The following is a 14,559-nucleotide window of genomic DNA, read 5'->3' as shown; positions in this document are numbered from 1 at the left end:
TTTTAGCATAGACCAACTCACACTGTCTATCTCTCAATGAGTTTATGTGCTCTTGTGTGTGTCTTTGTGTGTATTTGTGTCACAGTATATACAATATTGCATTGCTTACGTTGCAAAACTGACCCATAAAAACAAAACTTATTCTGAACAAATGAAACATTTCTTCCTTTTGGTTTTTGTTTCCTCTAGGAATCGCTGCTACAATCAATATACTCAAATCATCAAAGTAGATCATAAAACAAAAAGTTTATATTTTAAACAGTACTTGGTTTAAATGACAAATAATATAGTAATGAATGTGTTACTAAAGGGAATAAATAACAAAGAACTAATGTCAAATTATAGATTGGCAACTTGAAAAGTTTGAAGCAAATACTTAAAGAAGTGAATGTCAATGATCATGGGATGTTCAGCACTGCCCAGCCAGACAGCAGCAAATTGTTCTTCGAAGGATCCTGTGGAGAGCTTGAGCCTCCATTGCATCATAAGAAAGAGGTTGGCCTGGATCCACTCATCCTTCTCCTTTGGGATGGTCCTCTTCCTCAGCATAAAGTTGTATTGAATGCGAGAGTTCATGACATAGAAAACATTTATGTCGTGAGGATTCTTCAGCTCTGGGGAGAGGGGTATCAGGAGGAAAGTGGCACTCGACAGGTGCACCTCAAGAACTCCCAACATGGGAGAACCTATGTCAGGAAGGACCTGAGCCACCGACCTGACAGCTCTCCAATTCAGCTCCAATACCAACAAAGACATCCACAGTAGTCTTCCCTGAGGAAAAACTATGCAGAGCACTTCAACAGAACTAAGGTCTGTTGCTTCCAATGGTTTTAGACTGCAGAACCTTCCAGTTCCTCCTGGATCTGCAAAAGCACACCACTAGGTTGGCATCTGGAATTTCCCAAAAAAGGCTTGTGTGCCAAAGATTTGGTCCTCACATTAGCCATCTTCACAGGTGAGTTTGGAGGGAAGCATTCCATGGTGAGTGCTCTGATGTCATCATGAAATTCTCATTCAAGATGAATCCACTACTGGGAGGTGGGAGGGACTGGAAGAAAGGTTGGGCATGGATGGAGGAAGACCTGAATTAGGTTTTGCCTTTGGTAACTATCTTGGCCCTGTTGGCTCCTCTCAATGCTCAATCTCCTGGTAGTATTCATCCTCTACCTCCTGTCTGTCTTTCTCTCTCTCCCAGCCTCATTCTCTCTCACTCCCAGTCTATGCCTGTTTGGCAAGGGCTGAGGAGCTCTCCACTGCCACACACTAGAGCTTTATGGACAGCCTCAGTGCACAACCAAAGAGAAAGCTATGAAACCCGGAGAAAAGGCCTAGGATTCCTCCTCTGAGTTATTTTCCTCAAGTATGGCCACAGTGAGGACAGGCTGACCAGCACAAATACCACATTAGAGCCATGCTTCTGCATTGGTGGAGCCCGCCTCCATGTGAACCAGGCTTCTGAGAATGGAGGCCACATCCCAAATGCTGCCCTCCTGAGAACAATGGTTCCAAAGACCAGCAAAGGGAATGCTTCCCTCCAACATGGTGCTATGGTTCAGCGGTGCTATGGTCCAGTGGGGGAATACAACAGCCAGCTTCTCCTTCCTCTGAACACCTGTTTCCTGCCAGCCTCCTCTATCCTAGAGCCTGTATTCCATCCCTTCTGGGTTGGATGTTTGGATCTCTGCTATCAATTTCTTAGGCTACCAAGGCCACAGACTTCCTCTTCCATAAGACTCTACTAACCCAACAGACTTAGTAGGTTAAGATGGGAGAAAATTTAACCTAGAACTCACATAGAGTTGGTAGTTTTCAGTGTAGATAGGCTGCTGTGGGGGTTTGTCTCAAAAAAAAAAAGAGAGCACTGGCATTATTAACAAATGAGCTTTGTGACAGACGTGCTCAGCAAGCCCTCATCTGACTTTAGTTAGGGGTCATAACCTGGCTATTATGATCACTCCTTGGCAAGTGAACTCAGGTACGGAAGACCATGGATATGTCCAAACACAGAAGATTCAGGCTGTCTCCCAGGCTGTGTTTTCTTCCCAATTTCATCCTGTTACTGCTTGCTAGAATCCTGGCAACGCTCTGCCCAGGCAGTGGTTTTCTGATCACACAGAAGCTTTCAATCCTACTGCTTCAGTCCACAAAATGCCAGTTCCCTCTTTAGCCCATGCATTCCCATGTTCCTCTGAAACCACTCCTATCCCAGACCACAGAACCATACTGCTCCTGGAAAGAGGCTTTCCTCCTCACTCCTCACTGATGTCACCTTTGGATGCCTGTTCATGTCCAAGGGAGGGCACCTGGTGGGGAGCCGCACTAGCCACTGGAGCATACCATAGAACCTCGAGACCTTACACCTGCAGAAGTGCAGTTTGCTTTGTGCACGAGCCCCAACACACCCTGTTGGAGTGTTCTTGGGGGTCAGAGACTACTCTTTGGGGATAAGAGTCGACCTAAGTTCACATCCTGATCTTTGCTCCCTGCTGATTGTCCCACTTACAACAATGGTTGGAGATGATTTAGGAAGTTCAGCTCGAGGGCCCTGCTCCTGGCAGGCTACCTGGAGCAGCATGGGAGACAGGCATGCTGGAAATTGGTTTTGAAGTGGCTACTCAAGGACAGTGGACAGAGACACTCAGGAGGCACCTCAGCTCTAAATACAAGGGCAACATCCATGACCATGACCTATGTCCTGAGGTTGGCCTCCTGATAATCATGTGAACTTGACCAATGGGCTGCTAGCCCAATCCTTGGATAAAGGACTGCCTGGACCTACCGTTGATCTTTTTGTGGGGCCATATTTCACTCAAGATGAAAGGACCACACAACCTGTATACAGACATAATCTCATCCCACCAAGATGGGAGGAATGGGACAGTAGCCTCCAAGATCCCAGGTCTGCGCGAGGATGCAGGCTGCATTGGGAATGGCCCAGGCACAAAACCTAGAGCTTTGGTCTGGATTGCTAGGGCCAAAAATGGACCCAGGGACATGACCACACACAGGAGTGCTGAAAGATAGCCACGAGAGCTCCTGGCCTCCAAAGGCTCAGTACTGGCTGGGGTGTAGGAGGAAACCTCATCAGCAAGGGTGTCATTGGGTTACCTGGACATTTGGCTGCTTGCTCCACATCCATATCGACTCTGCAGAGAGACCCTCTTAGCTCCTTGTTCAAGGAACATGCAGAACCTCATACTGCTATCCTCCTCCATGGACGCCAGCATCCTCCATCTCATACAGGGAACCTGCAACCTAGATACTGTCCTGTTCTCATCGGCCACCAATACCTGCCACCCAACATACAGACTCCTTCAGACATGGTGGTGGACATGCTGCTGCTCTCCCTCATCTCAGGTCAAGCTCTTCACACTGACCTTTTCCTTCTTGATTCCCATGTAGCCCCCTGATCATCCAGAAGCTCCAATTCAAGAGGGCATGAGCAATCCATGGAATTGGACTAGTGTCTATTCCCCACCCAGGTATAAGCACCAGGGGACACCCCTGCTCCCAGGCTTACCAGGACAGCCTTGGCCTTCTCTAACCAGGAGCGAATCAAGCAGGTTTCACCCACCTCCTTGTTGAACAGTGGCCTTGAGGAATTGGAAGTTGATTCTGAGAACTGTTGGGGATGGAATATCAGTAAAGCCCAGAAACGGAAAGTCACCCAGCCTGGCAGTTGGCTTTCTGGGCATTCTAGAACATATGTCTAGGTGATGAGGCTTCTTGCCTCCTTGTGTGGTTCTGGAATGGCATCAGGAGTGAAGCATGCATAAGGTAGGGTTTTACATCCTTTTCCGTGACCTGGGCCCACTTGTTGGTGGTTCATTTTCTAATACATGGAAAAATAGATGATTCCATGGCCAGGGACCTTTACTTCTGCAGAGAGAGGTAGAGAGGATTGTTAGGTGACACTCAAGGATTATTCCACAAGAAACCCCCAACCCCTGAGAGTCTCCGCCAGGGAAGGCCTACCCACACACTTGAGAGCCCTCCAATCCAGCTACAGTGCCACCAAAGGCTCCCTCAATGATTCTTCCCTGGAGAAGATGATGCACAGCATCTAAACCAAAAGAGCACCTGAGATGTCCATGGTGGGGCTGTGTCTTCAAGAACAATATTTTTTCTTTTAGTTACCTACGATCTCTATTTCCTCCGCATTATAATTGTGATTCACATTTTTAATATGCTCATTGTTATACTTCTTTTTCTTCTTCTGTTTCTCCTTTTTTCCTTTTTCTTCCAGTTCTTGTTTTTTTCTTCTAGTTCTTCCTCTTCTTCTCCTAATTCTTCTTCTTCTAGTCTTCTTTAGGTTCGTATTCATCATCTCTTCCCTCAATTCATTTTCCATTTTCTTCTCCTTCTCCTCCTCTTCCTCCCCCCTTCTTATTTTCCTATCCAAGACCAGCTCACTAAGCTATGAGTAGTTCTATTCCACCACACACTTCTCCCTAGATGTGGCCTCTACTCTTAAGTGGAGTCAGTTTGCAATGAAGGGAAAGTTGTTGGAAACCAGGTGCCTAAAGGAATGATTCTTCATTGAACTGCTTTTCTCATGTACTTGTCTCAGGCATGATAGGCTGCCAAAATCGACACCTCTGGTTGTCTGTACTTTGACAGAACACACAGAAGCCTCTCTAATCTGCCCCCCATGGACATTAACTTTGCAATGCCTGATCAGGTCCAGGCAAGGACACACATTAGGAAGGTCAAGCAGTTCCTGGTGCAACATTAAGAACCTGCAGATTTATGTCCCCATTGTTGCGGTTTGTTTTGTACACCAAGCCCCAAATATCCTGCCTGGTTTTTGTTCCTAGGCACACTGTTTGAGCTGCAAGTTATCCTGAGCCCACTGTGACTCATTGCTCCCCACCATTTGATTGTCCAACTTACTTTGGTGCTTGAGCCAATATACAGAAGCTCAAAGTTTTCTGGATCCTCCTGCTGGAGCAAGTGTTCATCTAAAGCCCTGCGGATGATGGTCAGAGCCCTGTCCTGGCATGTCACCTGAGCAGGATTGGAGAAAGCTCATCAGAGAAGGAGTTTGCTCAAGAACAATCAGAGACAACTGAGCTCTCAACACAAGGGCACCATCTTGTTACCCTGCTACCTGAGAACTTCATGTAACTATGTGGGGCCGTCCTATGTGCTTCTAGCCCAATCTTGGTACAAGACTCTGCTTGAACCTGCTATGCCCTACAGGGAGAAGGGAACAAGGACCAAACAGGCTTTGCACAGACATACTCTAGTCCCATCAAGATGGGAGGAATGATCCAGTGGTCTCCTATATCCCTGCTCTGGTCTGAGATATGGCTGCATTTGTGTGCAGATCAGGCACCAACCTAAACCAGAGCTTGCTTGTGACTCTTTAATGATAGCCATGAGAGCTGCTGGCCTCTAGAGTCTCAGTGTGTGCTGGGATATAAGAAGGTACAGACCCAGCAGGGGCAGTGTTTGAACACAGCTCCTCTGTAGCTGGACTCCTGGAGCCCACTGCAGATAATCCACACCCACAAATATTCAGCAAGAGAGCCTCTATCTCCCCATATATGTACATGCAAACTTTGAAACTAGTGGCCTTGTATGAGGCTCCCAGTTTTCTGTGACTCACAGCTACCTAATCAAATCATGCTAAGAAGGCTCCTTTCCCTTAACCAGAAACATATCCTCTCCCACACACAAGAAAAATGACCGCCACCTCCTCTGCTCCAACCTCCTAGGTCCAACACACTCATCAACAATACCAAGGCCAATAGAGGACAGCCTGTACCCTAGTTATTTCTCTGACCTCCTCTGAACTCAGCACTTGCTTCTGCACTTTTGGCCTACACACCCCAAAACATGCAGGCCCACTCCCACCCAGACCTGGCATGCTGCTGCTCTCCCATCTCTAAGGTCAAGTTCTGGCCTCTCTCTTCCTCATTTTCTGCTCTCCTTATTGACCTTACAGCAGCTCTAATTCAAAAAAACATGCCTAGTCCAAGATGTTTGCAGTGGACTCAGTCTTCCCCAATGTGGGCTCCCAGGAGACTCCCCTGCTCGAAGACTCACCAGGATGCTCTTATACTTTGTTGTCCTTTGGTTTTCCAGGAAGACGTGAATGTGGCAGCTGCCTCCCACCCACTTGTTGTACAGGGGCCGTGAGGAGTACCTAGTGGAGACATCTGATCTCCTGGACTCCAGCTCTGGATGACATGCTGTTGCTGCTCCTTCCCAGGGCACCCCAGAGCCATTCCTGGAGAAGGCTCTAGCTCTGGGGTTGGCTTAGGAGCCGTGACAGGAACTGAGCTTGTAGCTAGAGGAGAAAAGATGCCAACATGACTGCCTTGCCCTGAGCTTCATACAAACAGACAATACCCCTGTCTGCCAGGAAGACCTCAGCCCCTGAGCCCACACAGGACCTCTTACACACAGCAGCCTAATCCTTTTTCCCAGCCCAACATCATCCATGCAGACTCACCACAGTGGGACAACAGTCGGACCTTTCCTCACATACCCTTAGATACACACTCCAGTCCGCCTGGTACTCAGGCTCTGCCTCATTGACTTCCCATCTTCAATCTGGGACAGCAGGTGGTATGCTTGGTGCTCCATGTTCAAGCCACCCAGGAGCAGGTGCATGTATGGCAGGAGCATCTGGAGAATCAGAAAGCCTGGAGGCTGATGGAAAGCCTCAGTGTACAAGACCACCCAAATACTGAGAAGGAAGTTAAGGCACTGTAGGGAGGCAGGTGCAGAGTCAGCAAAACCCTGGCCTCGCCTTCGCCACGGCCTCCAGTAGCAAACCTCCGACCCTATACTCCTAAACCGTCCCTGGCTCTGCACACACCAGTCCACCCCAAACAAGTCAGAGTGGCTGTACAGGCAGGGACAGGACAGGTCGAGAGGCAAGGAACCTTCAATCAGGGAGCTCTAGATCCATGGTTTGACCAGCTCTCCCCTCCTCTAGGCAGGCCTGACACTCTTCTTCCTCTTGGCTACGTGCTCTCCAACCTGGAATGCACCTTTCAGGGGTGTCTGTCCTCCTGCCCACTCTTCTCAGGGCTCAAGAGACACCTCCTCCCCTGGCGTGGGCTGCAATGCTACCTCATTCTCTGTGAGCTCTCACTGAGTCCCCCTGAGTAGCAGTGGACCTCTCTTTTCCCATGAGTGCAGACCACATCTCTGTGGCCCTGGGGGAGGACAGGGAGGTGTACTGTGGTGGGATCCGTTGTCCCAAGAGCTTCCCCAGAGGACCATGACTCTACAACTCCCTGCCTTACCCCTCCTACTGTTGAAGCCCCACACCTTACACCGCATGCAGGAAACAGAATTGGGAAGAACAGTCTTTTCTCAGCCTTCCCAAGTCAAATCACCTTGCAGGTTCCTATTCTAGAAACAGGAGCCCACCCTCTTGACCCCAAGCCCTTTGCACCTGCAGTTTCAGGCTGACCTCCATTAAAAGGGACACAATGACAGTCATTTGTACCTCATTTTTCACTGAATTATGTAATGTGCCTGGAAATGTGTCTTCACACACTGGGTGCTTTCTCCATGTTTATCAGTGAATGAGCCCAAACTGATGATTCCCACATATCTCTCTGGACATGGGAGCTGCCATCTCTAAAGCCCCTGTCCAGCTATATCTCATATAGGAAGCTCTGTCCCACTATGGAACCTGACGTCTTTTATTAACACAAACGTGCTTTGCCCAAGGCCTGAGTTATGAGATGCCTTTGGCACAGAACTTCTTTCTTCATGAAGAAAACATCACACCAGATAACCCCCAGGCCTCACTGAGTCCACCTGGGAGTGAGCTCAGAGCACACCATTGAGCAGCAATGCCCTGTGTGTGAGGAGCAGATGGACACAGGATGGATTAGTTGGCCCAAGAAGGGGACTTCACTCCCATTGCAAGATTGGGGCAGACACTTCTAGGACTCATCCCACTTGGTGCTCACACTTCCCTATGTGTGTGGTCCTCTATCTTCCTAGATTTCACAAAGCATTTGGATCTCTGAGAGGTACATGGCAGCCCCAAGACCCAGGCATGAGGGGGATGCACACTTGGGCTTGGTGATATGGTGCTTACCTTGGGAACAGCAGGTCCAGGACCTGCTGGGTGGGAATGAAATCCGAGTAGATGGACCCAAAGGTGCTGCCAAAATTTGAGTTCCTGCCACAAACGATGTGCACAAGCTGATTCATGAGCTGGTTCTGCTTATAAGCTTCAAGAGTCTCTACCCTGCAGGGCTCATCCATGTTTTGATCTAGCTCATTTTTGCACTGGTATCAAAAATGATGGGTTCAAATGGGAAATAGTAGCAAACAGGAAAAGGACTTATTCCAATACTGTGAAGTAAAAGCACAATGGGACAGTTCACATCATTTTACACACACACACACACACACACACACACACACACACACACACACACACACACACACAATGAGTCCTGGGCCATTCAGACAAAAGGGCCTGCTGGGCCTACCTGCCCTGTGCTACTCACTCTTGAGTTTCTCTGGGATCATTGCCAGAGGCTCTAGCATCTAACATGAATCCTCTGCCAGTCTTCCCCCACAAAAGAAAGGCTGCACAATCTACCCTGGAGACTCCTGGGGGCCACAGGAGAACATCCTTCTCACTCCAGAGTCTGAAACAAAGTGAGCTGGGATGGCTTCCTTAGTGAAGTGTGTGTCTGGTTACCAGGGTTCCTTGTACTGTTTGATCCATCAAGGCGATGATGTCATTAGTTGTGATGTCCATTTCTGAGTCTCCTATTCATGAGACGATTTCCAAAGCCAATTTCTCCCCCCTCATACACCAATATCAGTCACAATTTCCATGAGAAAGTCCCATGAAATCAATTACAAAGATCAATGCTCTAGCCCTACCTTGAAAGAGTCACTTAGTCTTAGCAACCATCATTACTAACCACTAAGTCAATGAATAAAGGTCCTCAGGTGTCAAGCGACAAAATGCGGGATGAGCAAGGATGAGGATGGGTGGGAGAAGTCTCCCCCTCTAACACAATTAGGGAACATGTGCTGCCCTCAAGTGGCTGGGGGGCTGGGATCCTGCCACAGAGGGGGATTCCAAACCTCACATCCACTGAACCAGGCCAGAAGACCAGGTAGAGTCCAAGGACACTGGGGTGGCCCAATGGCAATAAAGTAAAAAGGAACTAGGGATCTGCCTGAACCCTCAATCCCCTACTCTGAGCAGGGCTGCATGACGAGGCCAGAGGCCATCCACAGCAATCTGCCTGTACAGGAAAACAAGGACTGCAGGCTGCCTCTGGCTCACTGAATCAGGGTGGTGTTTTCATAAAGCAAGACCACTTCCTCACATTTGACCAGCAGCTCATGCGCTGACAGCACAATGGCTGGCTTGACTCAGGCCCTGATGAATGAAATAGAAAATTCATAGCAAATCCATATTTAGCTCTTCACCATCATCAGGGGGTGTGATTCATTTCCATCAACAAAGATGTCTGAAATGATGTCTAAACATGCTGGGGACTCACCTCTGTGTGGAACTTTTCAGGAAAAAGGGGATCAAATCTCAAGAAGCAACTCTTCTCTCCTCTAGCCCATGGGCAATGCAAGGAACCTGCATGATACCAGAGGCTCACTTCTCTCTTCTCATGTCTTCTGGAAAGGATTCATTAATGCTTCCTTCAAGGTGAAGCAGAAGCCTGAATTCCCAGCTGCACAGAAGTGTTTGAGGGCAGTGTCTCCCTTAAAACCCAAAAATAAAAAAACAGGTCATTAAACAGGCACATGGATTAGAGTACATGATCAATGATCCCTCCTCCCTGGAGCCTTCCACATGCCCATCTACCACATTCACAGAGCAATGCTTGGCCATTCTCAAGACCAGGAGACCATGATGCTCATCACCAGGAAGTCAATAAGGAACATGAACAGAGCAGCATGGATTGCAGAAGGTGGCACACCAAGGATCTTCAGCACAGCTGCTAGAACATAAGAGCTTAACTTCAGTATTGACTTTCTGCCAACTGCCAAGTACAATAGCAGTGTCAACCCCAACATGCAGTCATGCAAGTAGCAGGTGACACCCCGCATCCATTCACAGAATCGGGCAACATCTGCATTGGAACAAGAAAGTATCTTATCCTTAGTCATAAAAATCATCAGAAACAAAATAAAATGGATGCAAATCTTCTCATTTTACTATTATGTAGCTGTTGGAATTCCTGAATAAATACCTCCTCCAAAATAAAAAGTATCTCAGACATGTGTCAACTGTCAATGGATGACATTGTAAAAATTACGGCCTTAATATTTATGTATGCTATATTCCTGCCTAAGGCTCTTTGGGAAAGGAGCACATAGAATTGGATCTTTGAAAATGTCACATTTGCTGATAAATATTACTGCTGATGTCAGGCATGGCAAAGTGAAAAGTGGGACTTTGGGTACTCAAAGGACGCAATGTGTGGGATTGGTGTCCCTGATTCATACATAGCGCATGGTTTCTATGAAAGCTGGTGAGGGAGCAGGAGTAACAAAGCTGAACAGGTGACCTCAGGGGATACTGGCAGATAGGCCAAACTGAACATGTTCCAGCTAACATTGGTATTTGGGCTCCTGAGCCCAGACCTGTTTTTAAAAAAGGTGCAGACAGGCAGTGTTCATGTAATAAATGTCTACCGTTTAAAAGTAATTTCAATGGCATCTAGTTACACATCTTATACAATGAAATTCATAAATTGGCACCATTTTAACAAAAAAACATGATACATACAAAGATAAAACCTTGTCTTTATCAGGACCTCTAGAAATATATTTTATTTGGCTTAGATGCAAATATCTTTCAATAGAATTTCTGATACCTGAATGACCTTATTCAATATCATACTGTACAGATCACAAGGCTTTCTTTATAGAGTATTCTCTTCTTAAAGCCTCACATAGAAAATGTCTCACAGGACATAGGAGAGGAATGACCTAAAGGATGAGAGAATGGCTGGAACCGTTGTCAAATGAGCACATATACCCTGAAGTTTGAAGGCACCTAAATGTACTCTAAAACAATTATAAACCTATTTGATCCATTAATTAATAAATATCACCACTTTACCATTTAAGCCAAATCACAGAAAACAGGAAACACATGATCACTGGCTTTGATACCTTTACTTCCATTTCATTACCCAGAGATGATCAACTCTATACTTCAAGTGATGCAGATTTATTACTGAATGCCTAAGAGACTGAGGATGTATTTTAGCTCAGCCCATGGTATTGCTTCATTATTTTATGATTTTGTAAGTACTAAAATGTAATTTCATGTTGGATGATATATTCATGGTTTGAATATACGAATATATCATATACTCATCCAAAATTGTTCTTCCCAAAACAATAGCCCAATTTCTGTGCTTCCTCACTTACTGTTCAGGAATTTTACTAATTGTTTGAAGGTTCTAGAGGACCTGTTAGACTCGGAATGGACAAACAATCCAACATACTCCAGGGTATGTAAGGATGCAATAAGAAGAAAATAAGGTCAGCCTACAGCAATGGGCAGCTGCCTGCCCCAGGCTGGGAGGAGCCCTGGCCATGGCACCAGGGCTGCTGGGCAGCAGAGGCCTCCACAGCCCGCAGGGAGCCTGGAGCACAGCTGTGCAGAACCATGCTCAGCCCTGGACAGAGGCACATGCGTTCCCATGACAGGCTCCAGTGTGACAGTCCCAGGTGCACGCCTGTCATGCCAGCCACCAGGGAGGCCGAGGAAGAGGAACCTTCGAGGTCAGCCCTGGCAACTTGACCCCGTGGCAGAGGGGAAAAGTTTACAGGGGTCTCTGAGGGTGGCGCTCAGGCAGGTCGCGTGCCTCACAGGCTCAGGGCCCTGGGTTCAGTCCCCAGAACCACGTACACCAAAAAGTGACCTTGGAACATGGTTTAAAACGGTGGGTCACCTACACAGAAGGAAACGGGAGGGGGTTTTTAAAGGAGGACTGAAACCCCAGAACCCACAGGTGCCCCAGGAAAACAAAGGACACAGAGTCAGTGACACCCGACACCTGGGCGGTCTCCCTTCTAAACGCCGCCTGCCCCCAGGTCACCTGGGCCCCCTCCCCTCTCCAGGGGCCTGCGGTCAGGCCACCTCTTCTCCTCTGAGGTCCAGGCCACACGGCTGAGGCCACGCGTCCTGCACAGGACCCTGCAGGTCACACTCCACCCGCTGTGACCAGCAGCTCCGCCGAGGAGGGCCCTCAGGTGAGAACCGGGACGCGGGGTCCGCGGTGGGCGCTGAGGGGACCGCCCGGCGGCTCCAGGGGACAGGCAGCCGGGACCGAGGCTCCAGGGCGGCGGCAGAGTCCTCCGGGTCCCCTCGTGTGGGCGCCTAGACCGGGCCGCTCCCGGCAGCGCACCTTCTCCTGTCACGGACCCCGGGAGCCGGACCCTCCATCCGGGACCTCCAGCCCCGCCGCGGGCGCTACTTCCGGGCTCCTCCCCCTCGGAGCTCCGCGCGACCGCGGCTCAAAGTTCCCGCCCTGCAAGGCCCCGCCCCCGTATCCCTGGCGACGGCCCCGCCCCCGTCTCCCTGCTGTGACCTACTCTGCAGGCTGAGGGCGGGGCCCTGGGCGCCCCAACTGCCTGGTGTCAGATAGGCTGCTGACCTAACGTGAGACAGCAACTAAGTAGCCTCCTCACCTGTCCCCAGCTTCCTAGGGGTGAGGCCTGCGGCTGCCCTCGTGGCCCTGGGACCCAGTGTGCATGGCCCTGGATGCTGGGCTTTCCCGTGGGAAATGCTCCTCAGCCAGGGGGATGGGACTGCTGCCCAGGAGGACAGAGACCCTGAAAGGGCGCCTGTCACTCCTCTTGCTTGCAAGGGGACGCTGTGACATAGGCCAGGCAGGGAGAGTGGTGGCCCAGAGCAAGGCCCACACAGAGCGCTGGATGGGCATTGCTTGTAAAATGACTGCTGTGGGTCAGGACGCCAACAACCAATTGCCAAATGCCTTAATGGTCATTAGGAAAATATCGCTCACAACCATTTTTCTACCTCTACTATGTGACTGCATTCCATCCCCCATGAGTAAGGTCACAGGCACGCGTCCTTCTGTCTTGCTTCTGTCTCTTATCCCAGAGGCCCCTGGTACTCTTTGGGCTCCAGGAATGGAAGCTCTCTTACCATAGGGGTTTTTTGTTAATTGATTTTTTAAATTCAGTATATGTGACAGCAGAATGCATTTGGATTCATTGTACACTACTGCAAGAAAACTTTTCATTTACCTAATTGGACATGATGTAGCATTGCACCCTATGTTACTTATCCATGTACCTGGGGGAATAATGTCCATCTCATTCCACCATCTATCCTGCCCCATACATCCTCCCCTCTCCTCCCTCCCATTTGGTCAAAATTTCTCCATTTCTCACATTCCCCCCATTTTGGATCAGCATCCAGTTCTTAAGAGAGAACATTCAGCCTCTGGGTTTATGGGATTGGCTTACTTCACTTAGCATGATAGTCTCCAACTCCATTCATTTACCTGCAAATGCTATCATTATATTTTCTTTTAATGCTGAGTATTAGTCCATTGTGTTTATATAGGATAATGTTTTTGTATCCACAGCAGAACATCTAGGTTGCCTCCACAGTTTAGATATAGTGAATTGAGTTGTATAAACATTGGTGTGGCTGCGTTACTACAGTATGCTGGTATTAAGTCCTTTGGATATAGACCGAGGAGTCAGGTAGCTGGGCCAAATGGTGGTTCTAATCCAAGTTTTCTAAGGAAAGATAGAGTTTTGAACTGGCTGTTTGTCACCTGGTGGTACTCCATGGGGTCCTCCAAGCCTGGCTTGCATCTGCCTCCCCCCATCCTCTGGGATGACCCAGAGGCTCAGTTGTGTCATCTGCAGTAAAGATGGCTTTCCTATGTCCTGTTCCTCATCAGCTTGCAGTGCTGGGTCTGCCCTCAAGATGGAACTGAGCAGTGGATGCACAGGCATTGCTCCAATGTCCTGCTACCTCCTGACATGGAAAGAACATCTCAGAGGCTTGTTGTATATCCATCCTCACCCCTGCTTTTCTTTTTAATAACTTTATTTATTTATTTATTTATGTGGTGCTGAGGATTGAACCCATGGCCTTGCACATGTGAGGCGAGTGTTCTACCTCTGAGCCATAACCCCACCCCCCTACCCCTGCTTTTCTGTCTCTCCTTGAAGTCTTAAGTGACCTCATTCCACTCATTCTAACAAGCCTTTAGACATTCCCCATCTCCAAAACAAGAACTTTTCTCCTCTGATGGATACCCCTCATTCAACACCCACATCTGCAAGTTCCTGAAAAGATAAAAAAATTAGGTGCTATACTAAAATTCTCAGAACCGATGCTCTAGCATCGAAAATGCTGCAGAGACACTTGGCTTACACCACAAACAAGCTCTGACATTGAATTCAGGTCCTTCCCTGCTAAGAAAGGAGGCCAAGTGCTATCCAGATGCAGCTAATAGAATTTTCTCTGTTCTCTGGCTTTGATTCTTCAGAATTAAACACACACACATTCTCATTCTCTCTCTCTCTCTCTCTCTCTCT

At 48.4% G+C, this 14,559-nt stretch overlaps 1 long non-coding RNA gene across 8 annotated transcripts; it reads right to left on the bottom strand.

Annotated features, from left to right (window-relative positions):
- Nucleotides 1-227: 227 nt before the first annotated feature.
- LOC144364718 (uncharacterized) lies at nucleotides 228-12,505 on the bottom strand. Of its 8 annotated transcripts, none has more exons than XR_013428819.1 (9): nucleotides 9,883-12,505; nucleotides 9,507-9,720; nucleotides 8,585-8,757; nucleotides 8,072-8,155; nucleotides 6,497-6,660; nucleotides 6,052-6,295; nucleotides 4,894-5,007; nucleotides 3,109-3,879; nucleotides 228-1,048 (listed from the first exon to the last, which is right to left on the bottom strand). It is a non-coding gene; the product is annotated as an uncharacterized LOC144364718 (long non-coding RNA). The 8 variants fall into 8 exon arrangements; XR_013428822.1 differs by lacking the exon at nucleotides 8,585-8,757 and having other exon boundaries at nucleotides 3,109-3,255; nucleotides 3,521-3,879; nucleotides 8,072-8,331; XR_013428823.1 differs by lacking the exon at nucleotides 8,585-8,757 and having other exon boundaries at nucleotides 3,109-3,248; nucleotides 3,521-3,879; nucleotides 8,072-8,331.
- Between the last annotated feature and the right edge of the window lie 2,054 nt (nucleotides 12,506-14,559).

This window comes from Ictidomys tridecemlineatus, chromosome 12 (genome assembly GCF_052094955.1).
Source record: "Ictidomys tridecemlineatus isolate mIctTri1 chromosome 12, mIctTri1.hap1, whole genome shotgun sequence".
NCBI classification, from domain to species: domain Eukaryota; kingdom Metazoa; phylum Chordata; class Mammalia; order Rodentia; family Sciuridae; genus Ictidomys; species Ictidomys tridecemlineatus.
The sequence above is the reverse complement of the archived record's forward strand: the minus strand, read 5'-3'. Positions and strand labels throughout refer to the sequence as shown.